Source organism: Colletes gigas, unplaced genomic scaffold (assembly GCF_013123115.1).
Source record: "Colletes gigas isolate AHSC1104 unplaced genomic scaffold, ASM1312311v1 Colletes_gigas_Sc00019, whole genome shotgun sequence".
NCBI lineage: Eukaryota > Metazoa > Arthropoda > Insecta > Hymenoptera > Colletidae > Colletes > Colletes gigas.
In genome coordinates, this window is record NW_025106648.1 from 1,354,955 (window position 1) to 1,369,052 (window position 14,098).

The following is a 14,098-nucleotide window of genomic DNA, read 5'->3' on the forward strand; positions in this document are numbered from 1 at the left end:
TGACAAGAGCAAACATTTTTCAAAAAGCAATTAATATAATACTGTTCGAAGTATTCCTTTTTCATCCGCTGTATTTTTTCTTTTAAGTATTTATCATCATCGACGCGTTGGGCGACAAAAAAAATAGAAAGATAAAAAGAATCACAGAGAATTATCCGCGAAAGGTGAAAGGTTTGTGCAACTGGTGTTTTCTTTGACACGCGAAGAATAATATTATTCGTCGAAATGTTAAAATCCCAGATTAGAAAGGGTTGTTATCTGGACGATACCGACCACAACGTTCTCCCATCCCGATTAGCATAATCGACGAAAGGAGGAGGTAGGGTACGCCACTCGAGGAGCCAGAAAGAAAAGTTTATCGTCGTTCTGGCAAACGGAGGCAGACCGTGCAACGTCCCCGGGTCGGTCCAATCGCGCTTTCCTCCGTCTAAAGCATGACTCACCGTGTATATTAACCCCGCGGCGTGTTTACGCCGGCTAAAGCGCACGAACGGGAGGCCCGTATGTCAAAATCACGGTTACATAACGCGCCGGCGAGCGAACCAACGACAGACATCAAGTCCCCTTGGACCCCCTTCAGAGACTCTTGGTCTCGCCCCCTTTCGGATATTTAGAGGTGACTCAGTCGTGGATTACGAGACTTGGCTACCACTTTGACCTTAATGCGTAGCCACCGGCGTGGCGGGAAGCGCGCGATGCTCGAGCTGGTCGGAATAGATCGAAAATAGCGAATGCGGCGGAAAAAGTCGTAAATCGGAACGACTCTGTCGGTACACTAGTATCCCCAACTTACGTATTAATTCGTTCCAGAATAAACGCAATGTACGTGTGTATAGGTGTGTGTAAGTTGGTCCAATCATAGAAACGTATGCTCCATTTTGTATTCTATCATTTTTGTTGTGAACATTTTCTCAAATAACAAACGGGTTTCGAGTAATTTAGATGGCAGATTTAGGGGATGACCAACCCCTTAACGTTCGCGTTCGAGTCTGTTGACGATGTCCGTTTCATGTGATCGTTTAAGGGATGAAAATAATAGTGTTCCTTCAAATTTTATGTTAGAAACGTCAGATGAAATATTGTATGATGTTAAATGCACTTAATATGCAAAAATATAAAAAATACTTAGAGGAAGAATTATTATATTTAGGGCTTGAGACAACCCTCTACAAGGCTCTCATATCATTAATTCTATTAATAAATATATGAATTTGAATAAAGATTGGCAGTTCAATTACTCATTCTGGGCGGGACAGACTGAAGAAATGTGATCATTGAGTTAATATTATATTAAATTAAGAGACAGGTTTACCACTATTTAGTAAAAGCGACTAGGGAGGTAAAATGTATAAAATTTGATCGTTTGAACTAAGTCGAAAAATTCAGATTGTTTGTTCGGAGTAGCCATTATTTTTTTCAATGTTCGAGTAAAAAATGAAAGACGTAAACGGAAAGTCCGTAGAAGGCACTGGAAGTCTCCAGAAAATTCTTCTTCGGAAGAAAATTTGATCGATCGAACCAAGTCGAGAAATTCTGACTGCTTGTTCGAAGTAGCCATTTTGCACCGATTCAGTGTTCGAGTAAGAAAAGAAAGACGTCAATGGAAAGTTCGTAAAAGGCACTGGAAGTCTCCAGAAAATTCATCTTCGGAAGAATTTGCTCGATGACCGCTCGCGTGACCGTCTCCGGTTCACCGGGGGAGTCGAGGCAGCAATCGGTATCATAACAGGCGGTCTAATCGCATTCGCGACGTCGCATGTAACACAGAAGAGCCGCTTGCATAATTCACAACCGGCGAAGACGCACATGCGGCCGCGCGTGCAACGTGCGAACGCGATTCGAATCGCTTCGTCTTTATCTCCCCGAGAGCGATATCGCCCGAGCGAGCCGGGTGGCGCTTAGTTCATCGGTGAATTTAAACTGGCTTTTCTCGCCCGAAGAATGCGTCGCTCGACTCGACGGCGGCGCACTTTTTTTAGCAGCTCTTCGAGAATTGCTCGATCTCCGCGAGAGAGTCGTTACGACAGACGCTCTAATCTTTCCTCGTCTTGCGAAAGAGGGAAGAAACCGTCGCTCCTGATACCGATTTAGACCAATCTCCCACGACGGCCGCCATTTTGGAACCAAAAGTCTATTTTATATTCGAAGAATATTTTTGTTTCACTCCCCTTTGTATTCCAAAATATTACTTCCGTTAGTTAACTCTGTGACGAGTAATTTCGCTACAGCGGGCGCCGTTTTGGTACCAAAAGTCTATTTTACGACTTTTATATTCGAAGAATATTTGTTTCATTCTCCTTTGAACTCCAAAATATTACTTCTGGTTAATGAATTCAGTGATGAGTAATTTCGGTACAACGGGCGCCATTTTGGTACCAAAAGTCTATTCTACGACTTTTATATTCGAAGAATATTTTTGTTTCACTCCCCTTTGTACTCCAAAATATTACTTCTGTTAGTTAACTCTGTGACGACTAATTTGGTACAACAGGCGCCATTTTGGTACCAAAAGTCTATTTTACGACTTTTATATTCGAAGAATATTTGTTTCATTCTCCTTTGTATTCCAAAATATTACTTCCGTTAGTTAACTCTGTGACGAGTAATTTCGCTACAGCGGGCGCCGTTTTGGTACCAAAAGTCTATTTTACGACTTTTATATTCGAAGAATATTTGTTTCATTCTCCTTTGAACTCCAAAATATTACTTCTGATTAATTAATTCAGTGACGAGTAATTTCGGTACAACGGGCGCCATTTTGGTACCAAAAGTCTATTTTACGACTTTTATATTCGAAGAATATTTGTTTCATTCTCCTTTGTACTCCAAAATATTACTTCTGATTAATTAATTCAGTGACGAGTAATTTCGGTACAACGGGCGCCATTTTGGTACCAAAAGTCTATTTTACGACTTTTATATTCGAAGAATATTTGTTTCATTCTCCTTTAAACTCCAAAATACTACTTCTGGTTAATTAATTCAGTGATGAGTAATTTCGGTACAACGGGCGCCATTTTGGTACCAAAAGTCTATTCTACGACTTTTATATTCGAAGAATATTTTTGTTTCACTCCCCTTTGTACTCCAAAATATTACTTCTGTTAGTTAACTCTGTGACGACTAATTTGGTACAACAGGCGCCATTTTGGTACCAAAAGTCTATTTTACATCTTTTATATTCGAAGAATATTTTTGTTTCACTCCCCTTTGTACTCCAAAATATTACTTCTGGTTAATTAATTCAGTGATGAGTAATTTCGGTACAACGGGCGCCATTTTGGTACCAAAAGTCTATTTCGCAAACTTTTATATTAGAAGAATATTTCTGTTACTCTTCTTTCAACTCCATAATATTACTTCTGTTTAGTCGACTCTGCGACGAGTATTTGTTTTAATTATTCATTATAGAACATCAAATGTTTATTATATTTTCACCCGTGCGAAGTTTTATCGTGGAATTTTTTAAATTATATAAAAGCAATGCAAACCTTACAATCGTTTAAACTTTGGGAAAGATTTTTAAAAAATGTTTAACATTCTTTGTTTTTATTTGATAAGAGTTTCGCTTTAGACGTTGGGGTTTTAAACATTCACTACAATAATTAGATATAATTATACGTTTATCCTCACATACATGCCTACATAGGGATACTATTGATATATTAGATCAATATAATACCAATTTACAGATGTCTGTACCTACGCATTTCTTTACATAATTTAACGAATAAAGTCGTTGAATAATGAGGAAAAAACAAATAAAAAATTCATTTGATAAAGGATTAAACTGTCGATAAGATACGCTGAATCAAATTCTATTGTCGAACTGTCAGTGTTATCAATGAAAGTATTATAATGGATCGGTGGGGATTCCCGCAAAAATGAGTGGGAACTTGAAGGAAGAAAATTTTCTAGGGGCCTGATTTCTTTAACTAACGGGTGGAATAGAATTTCTTGGGAAAGTGCATGATTCGGCGTGATTAGGAACGCGGAAGAACCGCGCGTACGAGTGTCGTTCTCTGTTTGTTGTGCTTTCGAGGCGTTTCTGCGTCGTCGCGGAACGTCGTCGCTTAGTTCATCGCTAAGTTAACCGCCCTGCGCGGTCGTCATCGTACGAAAAAGCAATATCCTTCGACCGTGGACAGTCGATAACCCCCTCGACTCGGCCTCGAGAAGATTCGACGTAGATGTATTTATAATCGGACCAGGTGCTCGCGCGGGCCTCGTGGCAGAGACGTGCAAAAAATCATATCTAGATGAAACGCGAGAAATCTGCGCAGAATTCGACGTCTATAAAACATCTATCCGATAGCTGGATCAATGATTGAAAAAGTTAATATCAGTTATGAATAGACTGCGGGCAGAGAGCTTTGTAGAGGGTTGGCTCAACCCCTAAACATAATAATTCGTATCTTATTTGAAGTATTTCTTATAAGTTTGCATATTAAGTGCACTCTGTAGTTTTTTGAGAATTAAAATTTCTGCGATCTAGTCATGGGATAGATCGCTTAGAATACAGTTTTGAACGTTTCCTGCGGGAGGAACTTTTGAATCACAGACGAGAGCGATGGAGGCTACTCGAAAACGCCGCGTAACTGGGATCTTGCAACAACAATCGTCGGGACTGGCCGGCAGACTGGAAGCTTTTGAGCTTTTACTGGCAATAAACCGAACTCCGTGACGCAAATCGAAGATAAATTTAAACGGGTCGCTCTGACGCGAGGCAAGAATTATTCCCTATTGGAGTTCTGACGAAGTCGACGTCGAAAACGACCGTGGGGCACGTGGGATCGGTATTTTCAGAGAACGATCGAACGATAAATTTCGTTCCTCGATGTAAAGAAATAAAATAGACTGTTTCTTAACGGGGCTAGTCTGTTCGAGAATTTTGATGAAAAACATTTTTCAATCGGTACACGAGAAGGTTTTGTTATCCATAATTTGAATTTGAATTTGAATCCATAAAATACTAACGCGAAACGACTTCTATCACGATTTATAGTTTAGTAGAAATCGTATGAAAATTATCTGTCCGCTCGAGACATGCTGATTCTTTGCGAGCATTTTAATTGTCAAAGTTCATCCACAGATTCGTCAGAATTAACATCATCATTCAGGATAGTTGCTGTTTAAGTTGAAATTTATATCGATGAAACGTTGCAACGAAGATAAGCAATTAGAAAAATCGTTTGCACCGTTAACCTTAATAGAGATACAGGCATACTGGAAAATCCTAATCAATTAAAAATGTCTTAATAAATTTCCTATATTAATCTCAATTGAACTTGACTATGTTAAATTTTTTAAATGTCTGTTAATAAAGAAAAAAGAAAATTGAACTAGTTGAAGTTTCTTTTGTCTACTGTATTTTATTTTAACTGTGAATAATAATAAAATGTATGTTTATCTTCAAATAAAGAAAATTTGTTCGATAGAATAGGTATTCGTTATGTTATATCCTTCCTTAAATAACTTGTTGTTAAATAACTTTGTTAAATAATTTGTAAACGATATTTTGTTTATGGACGAAAAAAAGAAGAAATAATTATCAAATAGAATATGTTTAAGCCACTTGTTTCTGGAAAATATTAAAATAGATTGTCTGTAATAACGAAGTTATGTTCTATAAAAATAACAAAAAGGCACTAGGTATAATTAGGTAATTTCTTTGGGTTGTAAGCTGTTATTAGGAACACATGAATAGGAATTGCCAAATGTGCATATTTTCAAACATTAAAAAATTACGACGGATATCAGATAGGTGATTAAGACAAGCTAAAAATGTTTATTTTATTAGCTACGAATATCTAGAACTTTTTACGAAATTAGTGATTCAGCATTTAGATCAATTAAAGACAGTTGTAAGAAGTTATTCCTAGTTTTTATACGAAGAAACGTGTATAATTTTAATATTTCGTAATTGATCGATAACGATACGAACCGATGATCTATTGACATCAGATATCAGGATTATGTTAAACGAGACTTTCAGCTCTCGCAATATGGTTACTCTCTTTCATGACATAAACAGTTTGAGGAAGAGTGCCGAAATTGTAAATATAGATTGACGAGAAACACGTATCTATTGCTCTCCGCGGTTTGATACATTTTTGATATTTCCTTTCAATATTTCCTTATTCTAATAACAAAAACTGACAGTATGTCATTTTAGAATAAAAAAAGATTTGTTATGTCACGAACTGTTTGTGATAAACAGCGTCATATTTTGCAAACTAATAAATTTTATCTAGATACAGACTCATACGAGAGAAAAGCTCGTATCACTATTTTGACAAAAAACTAACGTATCAAGTTTTGCCATCTGACCATTTCTATTGTAGAAAATCTGATATTCCCCGATGCTCGTAGTATCGAGCACACGTCTAACTATTATAATATCGATTAGAAACAATCAAGACAGGTAGATTGTAAAAAGTACATACGTGCTGACGTATAATGGAAATAATTACTTTCATATTTACGCATCGAACGAAAAGCGACGAACAAAGTACGTTGAGTTTTATTTTTCTCAATATTATTATTTTTAATCCGAGTTGTTTATCTTCGACGAAAAATAGACTAAACTAGACGAATGACACCTGCCGCGCCTGTTGTGCTCCAAAGACTCAATTAGCAGCGGAAACAAAGAAAGCGTAACGCGTCGTAAGAGTGTCAAGGTTTCCAAATTCCAACGTTCCGAGCGTAAAGTCGATGACGAGTGTCGATCGGGCCGAACGTCGATCGGAAACAATATTTCGAACAGGTAAAATCGATTAGAAGATAACGAGCCGCGTTCCAGCGATACGCGACCGCTCCGATTACCGGCGGATAGCGATTAATTAATGACTGCACGATATCTAATGGCATCCGTCAATGTTCACCTTGCCAGCAATCGGTTATCGCGGCGCTGTTTTCGACATCGTCCAACAGTCCCGGTAGCCCGGTTCGATAAATAATCGATATCCGAGCGATCGTCGAAACGTTGTTGACGTCGAACGATCGAGTATCGGTGTCGTTTCGCGACACGGTGTCCGCGATCGGCTCGGGAAAGGACGAGGTCGCGCGGATAGTGGGAGGACCGATAATCGGCAACGGTCGTCGCTCCTCTTTGGCTGAAATCCAGCGGATTCCGAAGTGTCCAAAGAATCGTGGCACGATGATCGTTCCTTGGCGCCGGCACGTTCTCTTTCCGGTTGTCTGGGAATCCTCTTTCACCCGCCGATTTCTTTCCCCTTTTCATAGATTTTTATACCTTTGCTAAATGGACGAATTTCTAAGCGAGATGGTTTGGAAGTAAGTGTTGAGAATAAGCATTGCATGCATGTATTTTTACTGAAAATTTGCATCCATTGGTGCAGTCCCCTCCCTTGCAAAGGTCACTACTACCTGAGGAGGACTTATTGCATCCCTTGAACGTCTCGTTTTTTTTCAATTTGCAGAAAACTGTCAAGCTAAGAACAGCATTTTCTTAACTTTGTCGTATTTATTTAGCCAATAAATATTCAACAGTAAGAAAAGGAAAAGGAAGCGTTTCGTCCAGGGTCTCCTAGTGGACTCATCAATAAGGTTTTCTCTGTCTTACTGGGACATTGGGTTAGGTCTGCATATATCAGTCAAGCGCTTGCGAGAGAGCGACACCTCTGGTGGCGAGAACGAGAACTGAACACATTTATATACCCAAATTATATCACGCGAATTCATCGAACGTTAAAACGATACGAGATAGAAAAAATTAAATGGTTTCGATGCTCGAAAGTAATCTAGATCACCTGTATTTAAAAAATGGAGGCATTTGTCAGTGGTTAGATCGAGCTAACATTTTTGTAAATGAAATATATTATCGATGGCTCTCGAATTTGTCGAAATGTAGAACGCAAAAAATCTACTACAAAAAGTTAGAGATTATAATAATGTGAATTCATCGGACAGAATAAAAAGAAATTTCATATTTCTGAATCAGCAGCTAATATTTATTTGCTCACACATAAAAAGGTAATTTCTACGATCGATTTTCACGCAAGTCGAAGCCAGAAGGCCATCCGATGCAATGAGTCATACAGTTTTTCATAATTCTAAGGCTGACACTGTTTTTTCTACTCGAGGGTTATGCATATGCATTGTCGAGTATTATTTACCTAGCACAGTCATGCACAGATATTTGTCGTTTATCGGGAAAAATTTTCTCTCCGATCGATTTTATGCGTTAAAGCTGGGAATGCTCGAACGTTCGAAATTCATTTGTGGCCATACATTATTCATTTATTCGAAGATCCGTGACATTCGAATGCTCGAAAAATCCAAGTTAATTCGCGGCGTTCGAGCATGCAATTATTCGAGCACTCGACTTGCTCGAATCGTCTGGAAAAAGTTGGCGTTTACACGTGCATTCGAGAAGGCCGCGGCGTTTCAACGCTGATAAATAACGTTTCGAACGCGAGTTAGAGCGGCTGCAGATAAGCGACCCGATTTGCGTTACCTGCTGAACTACTGACAACAATTTCCCCTGTCAGGATAGTCACTCCCGACGATTTGCACGGCCGTGTAACGTGCAAGCGAGTCCGCTCACGATCGACTGGTTTCGCGAACGCCTTCGAAGCTGACGATCGTCAAATCTTAAAAAAAAAGCGACACCTCCAAAAATATCGCCTATGAGTAATAAAGAGGAGCTTGGAAACCATTGCTTGTAAATAAAAAAATGAGACGCTAAATCGTTCGTGACCCAAAAAGAAAAATAGAGGACCGAGGATGAGATCATTCGTTATTATAAACAAGAAAAATAAAGTCTCGCGTACGAAATACAAAAAAAATGACGATAGGAAAAAGATTAAAAAATGAGATATTTCGAATTAAAAGATATGGGCTGCTAATAAAATTGGCAACACCTGAAACACTGGTTCTTAATCTTTTTAACGCGACGTAGTTTAGATAATGGAATTCTACCACGGTTCACGAGCGAAAATTATTATAACAATATTAACCCTTCGTAGGCACACTGGATCCTCTAACTTTAACGTTTTAAGGGGGAATTCTAGTGCGAACCTTTGACAAAATTTTTTTAAAGAATATAATTTGAAAAATATATTTGCAAAACCTTATGCTTAAATTCCTAAAATTAACGAAGTTACGGTTGTTTAAAGGACGTGATGGTGGACGTATTCTTATAGGAATACGAAACTTTAAAAGAGTTTTTCTCGAAAGTATGTTTACCAAAACGGTGTCCACATGATATCTCAAAGTCTACTTGACCAATTGACTTAAAATTTTAGATGCACATTCAGTACGTGTATAACTATAATGTATAGCTCGTACTAGAATCAACGCAAAATTGTTATTTTATATTTTTTTGGGCCCCAAAATTAGAAATAAAAAAAATGAAAAAATTGATAATCGAACTTCAAAGTGTTGCCATTTTTTAAATTATCGACTGTTTTCTTTCGTTCTAGTACCAGGTATAGCTAAATTCATACTAATTCAGAATCTTTCAGGTTTTTTCATTCATGGGGAATCATGGATACCGTGAGACGACCTTTCTTAAAAGCGACTATATTTGAGGGTATGCATTGCCACCAATTTTAATTTTTTCTCGCCCAAAAATTTTTACAAAATAACTGACACATGTAGAAATAAACCTTGTGAATTTGACTGCAAAAGGTATTATAGTTTACTCTCATAAAATTCTCCAGGAAAGTCTAAAAAAATGCACTTCACACTAGAATACCCCCTTAATAAATAATTTATTAATAACAAATAATTTAGTTCTTTGTTTTGCAACCTAACTATCATCTTATCCAGGAGATACTTGTATGCTTTTAAACGCCCCGTTGAAGATACGACAAAATGGACGATTCGATTCAGAAGTAGATCGAAGAATCTAGATCTCGTAACGCAACGATCCAAGATACGAACGATGCGGATACCGGAAGAAAACCTAATTTTTCGCTGGCGTATCGTCGGAAACGTTACGAGACCGTGCGCGCGAACCGTCGGTTAGCACGATAGGTGGAAAATGGCGATGGAGGGAGAGAGCAGAAAGACGTCGCAGGGGCCGAAGTCACCGGCGATATACGCGCGCCGCGGCGACCAAAGGTGGGGGATCTATTCATAGGAATGACTCATGTCGGAGATGACACCGCGAATAGTCGGCCAGAATTTGCGCACTACACTATGCCACCGGGTTGCTCCCGTCCCTGATTCCGTTTGCCAAACGTCGAACATCGCGATACGATTCGCGAGCGTCACAGTTCGCGCCTCGCCATCGCTCCATCCCCATCTACGCGTCATTGTTTTTCAAAACTGGACGTGCAAGTCCACCTACGCCTTCTCCCCCTCCCCTCGCGACGAAGTTGCAATATTTCGTCGCAATCAGCGTCCACTTTCACGTTGTTGCATTTTGGGCGTTTCACCTTTCAATTAACCATTCACCTTTCGATCCGTTGCGGTGCAAATTGGGAAATAAATTGAACAAAAATTCGTAAATTCCATTTGCGAAACGCTACGAACTGCTGTTAACACGATTTTTCAATTTTCGAAATGCCAGGTTGTGGAAAGTTCTTTCATTAGTAGCAATAAACCTTGGAATAGTTTGAAAATGCTGTTAGTGCCAGTTTGATAGCAAGACAAGTACTGAAATTTGAAAAAATTATCTAGGCAAAATATCCATGTAGACATGCCAATTTTGGAGTAGCTCTCTATGAATAAGAAATCTTTTTCCAGTCCAATATCAACTCCTTTTGAGAGTCGACGATCCCCACCCGACAGTTTTCGTCCCCCTCCTCTTTAAGCAAGTGTTCTGGATCCGCCCCTGTGGGAATATCGTCTTTTTTGCGAGCTGTTTTGCCTCCGCACGGTCGAAAACTTTCCGTCGCGATCGCGTCATCCTAGAAAACTCTTTGAGCGCGAGCGAGTCGCTCGATTCGCGAGGCCGTGGAAAATTTTTTGCGCACGCAAGCTGCAAGCGTCGCGTTACATTTTCAACGTTTCATTCAGCACGCGGCTCGTTGCTCTTGCACAAGCCTCCTCGCGTCTAATTCACCGCGAGTCGTTTGCTCGGGGATCCTGTTTACTACATTCAGCCGCGTTTTCTGCGTCGTCGTTACGATGACTTCGCGCGTCGCGTTATCGGGATCGCTAGATCCTCGCCGATCCAAACAATACGTGCAACGATCGCGCGCGGACGTTGTAACGGAAAGATACGCTGCCGCTGTAAAAGAAAAGGTTATCAATCTTACGGACCATTAACAAATTACGACCGCGGGTCGCGGAGGTCGGCGCACATCGAGCGACGCGCTTTTTGCGATTATCTTTGGAACGTATGATTTACACCGATTAACGAAACTGGAGTTTATTTTTACCACCAGCGCGAAATCTTTTCTTGCTGAATTCGAGCACTCACTGAATTCACCTGGAATATTGGAATTGCGAAAAATTTACGAGATAGAGATATTTGAAGAGAAGTCTATAAATATCATTGGATCACAATCCAAAAATTCAACTACATTTATTAAACACTAAATAGCTTGAGTCACGCGAATATTATTTAAAAAAAAATCGAGATCGAATAGATTAATGCAACTAATGGAGCACGATAGGAATCGGTATGCTTATATTCCAGTCGTCCAACAAAATAAAAAAGATTAAAATAAGAAAATGTATAATCCTTATCCACATCGACGATCAAGAAACGTTTAGGTTCCGCACAACGGAAGAAATGAAGTAACAGTAACTCTATAAATATCATTGAATCATTGTCCAAAAATATCGCTACAATTATAAAAATTCAACTACATTTATTAGACTCTAAATAACTTGTGGCACGCGAGAATATTGTTTTTGCCGAAAGGAAAGAAAAGTCGAGATCGAGTAGATTAATGCAACTAATGGGGTTCGATAGGTATCAGAATGTTTATTCCAGTCGTCCGGTGGAATGGTAAAAATTGACGGAGATAAGAGAACATGTGATCTTTATCGGCATCGACGATCGAGAACGTTTAAAGATCCTGACGACGGATGAAACAAGGTTCAATGATAGGAATGGCGCCAGGTGCAGCGCGCGGATCGTCACGGAAAAGCGAAGAACTCGTTCGAAGTCTCGTCAATGGATCGTGGTCGTCTGGTTTGGCGCGCGGACGTTGCAGGCAAGTCGCATTCCGTAAAACGAGCACGTACGCGCGCGTTTCGACGGAACGAGCGCGAGAAAACGCGTTTAGTGGAGTACGTATCGGGAGTACTGTTACTCGAGTCCCGATAGAGAGGAGCACGAGCCACCGACGATACGCAATCTTTCCACCCACGTTTCCTCGACATTTTCCATTCAGTTTCCCGTTTAATTCATCGCCCACCTAATTTAGCAGAGCGAAACGAGCATGGAGACCGCGCTGGCTGTGAAAAACGTGCACCTTTTTTGCCGTTTCCCACTTTAGCTCGGAATATTTCCTCTCGAGGCCTTCGCGAAAACGAATGGTAAAAATGGTACTTGGAGAACGATTACCGCGAACGTTACGCGACGAGAATTATCTCACAGACATTCGGTATAATAAAATGGTAAATCGGAAGGATTTAATTCGCACAGAGAGACCGCAAATTTTTATAGGCAATTTGCAAGGAAACATCTTCGAGCAATAACGATAAAAATTTCGGAGAATAGTGCAAGCTACCTTGTGGTTTTTAGAAAAAAGATGGTCGAGTCGAAGGTCTAAGATGTTTAAAACGTAGATGTTTAGAAATCGTAAATACATACGGGCAATTTGTCAGGAAATATATGGTAATTATACAATCTCACATGTTCGAAACAATTTGTAAAAAAACGTCGTTTATGAATGACATTTAAATTTTAATTTGCATTGGAAGTCACGTTACACGCGTGTGAATGACATCTACATTTTAATTTTTCGTAATTTTAAATTTTAATGCATATCGATGTACGATATAAGACACTGCACAATAGTCACAATACCCATTATGAAAACTGTGAGAAAATATGGTTGGCGTTCCGCGCGGAAACTTTCACAAAATTGCCATTGTTGAAACTATCGTTGTTGTTTATGGTAAATAGCGAGGACTGTTCCGCAACATTTGTCGTTTCACGATCGAACGGAGATTCGACGTCGTGGAAAGAAAAAGCGCAGACGCAACTTTCGAGGCGGTCTGCATCATCGTTATTTCCGAAAGTCAGGCGCTCCCACGTGATCTTACGTAAACAACAAACAACAAATATAACGTTACGACGCGTGCTTTTTCGCCAGTAAAATTCACGCGAAATAAAAAAAAATTATTAAACCGTCTTGAACCCATCACCTGCCCTTTTCGAATGTATCATACTGTATTATCGAAGACGAATAAATGTTTAAACGATCGTGTAATTGTTTCTATATATACATAAGTGACGTTGGAAAAATGATGTAAAAAGAGGAGGAAACATAAATTTACTTTTATTAAAAAAGTCATGCTTCGATCCAACGATGGCAAACATTTAGTTCGAATTAAGCATTAGTTCAAGCATTCAGATTCTAAACTTATCGTTATAGAAATAAATATTATTTGTTAGCAATTTATGTAATGGTATATATATATGCCCTAATTAAAAGAAAAACTGTATTTTAAAATAACTGTCAACACAGCGAATTACAATAAAATTCGCGAGTATTCGTAAACTAGTGTTAAGTATAAATTGAGTCAAAAACGTTTGGTCTAAGTGAAACATAAACGAAAAGTTTTTATACATAAAAAAAAAGTGGATTCATGTGGAAAGAAAAATCAATCCTCGAAGGAATCGCGTCCAGTGTTGGGTCAGACAGCTAGTCAGCCTTCGTGAGGCCTGCGACTGTGTCTTACTCGACACTGTACTCATTCTACTTAATCGTGGCACAACATTCCCCATAAGTTTTATACTTCCTATAATAATCTTTATGCTTCTTCAGTTTCTATCGTACTTTTATAAACCACCTCATTTATGTGTGTTGCACAATGAAAAGTCTATTATCAGAAATACTTATTGAAAAAAACAGTAATTTACAACAGGAAAAGTATTAAATATTAAATATTCTTAGCCACAATACAACGAATTGTAAATCTTTTCAATAAAATTTTATGCTTCTTC

At 38.9% G+C, this 14,098-nt stretch overlaps 1 protein-coding gene across 2 annotated transcripts in view; it reads right to left on the bottom strand.

Annotated features, from left to right (window-relative positions):
* LOC122400655 (dual specificity protein phosphatase 10-like) overlaps positions 1 to 14,098 on the bottom strand; it is a 99,409-nt gene that overhangs the window by 52,631 nt on the left and 32,680 nt on the right. The gene's annotated exons all lie outside the window — the stretch shown is intronic.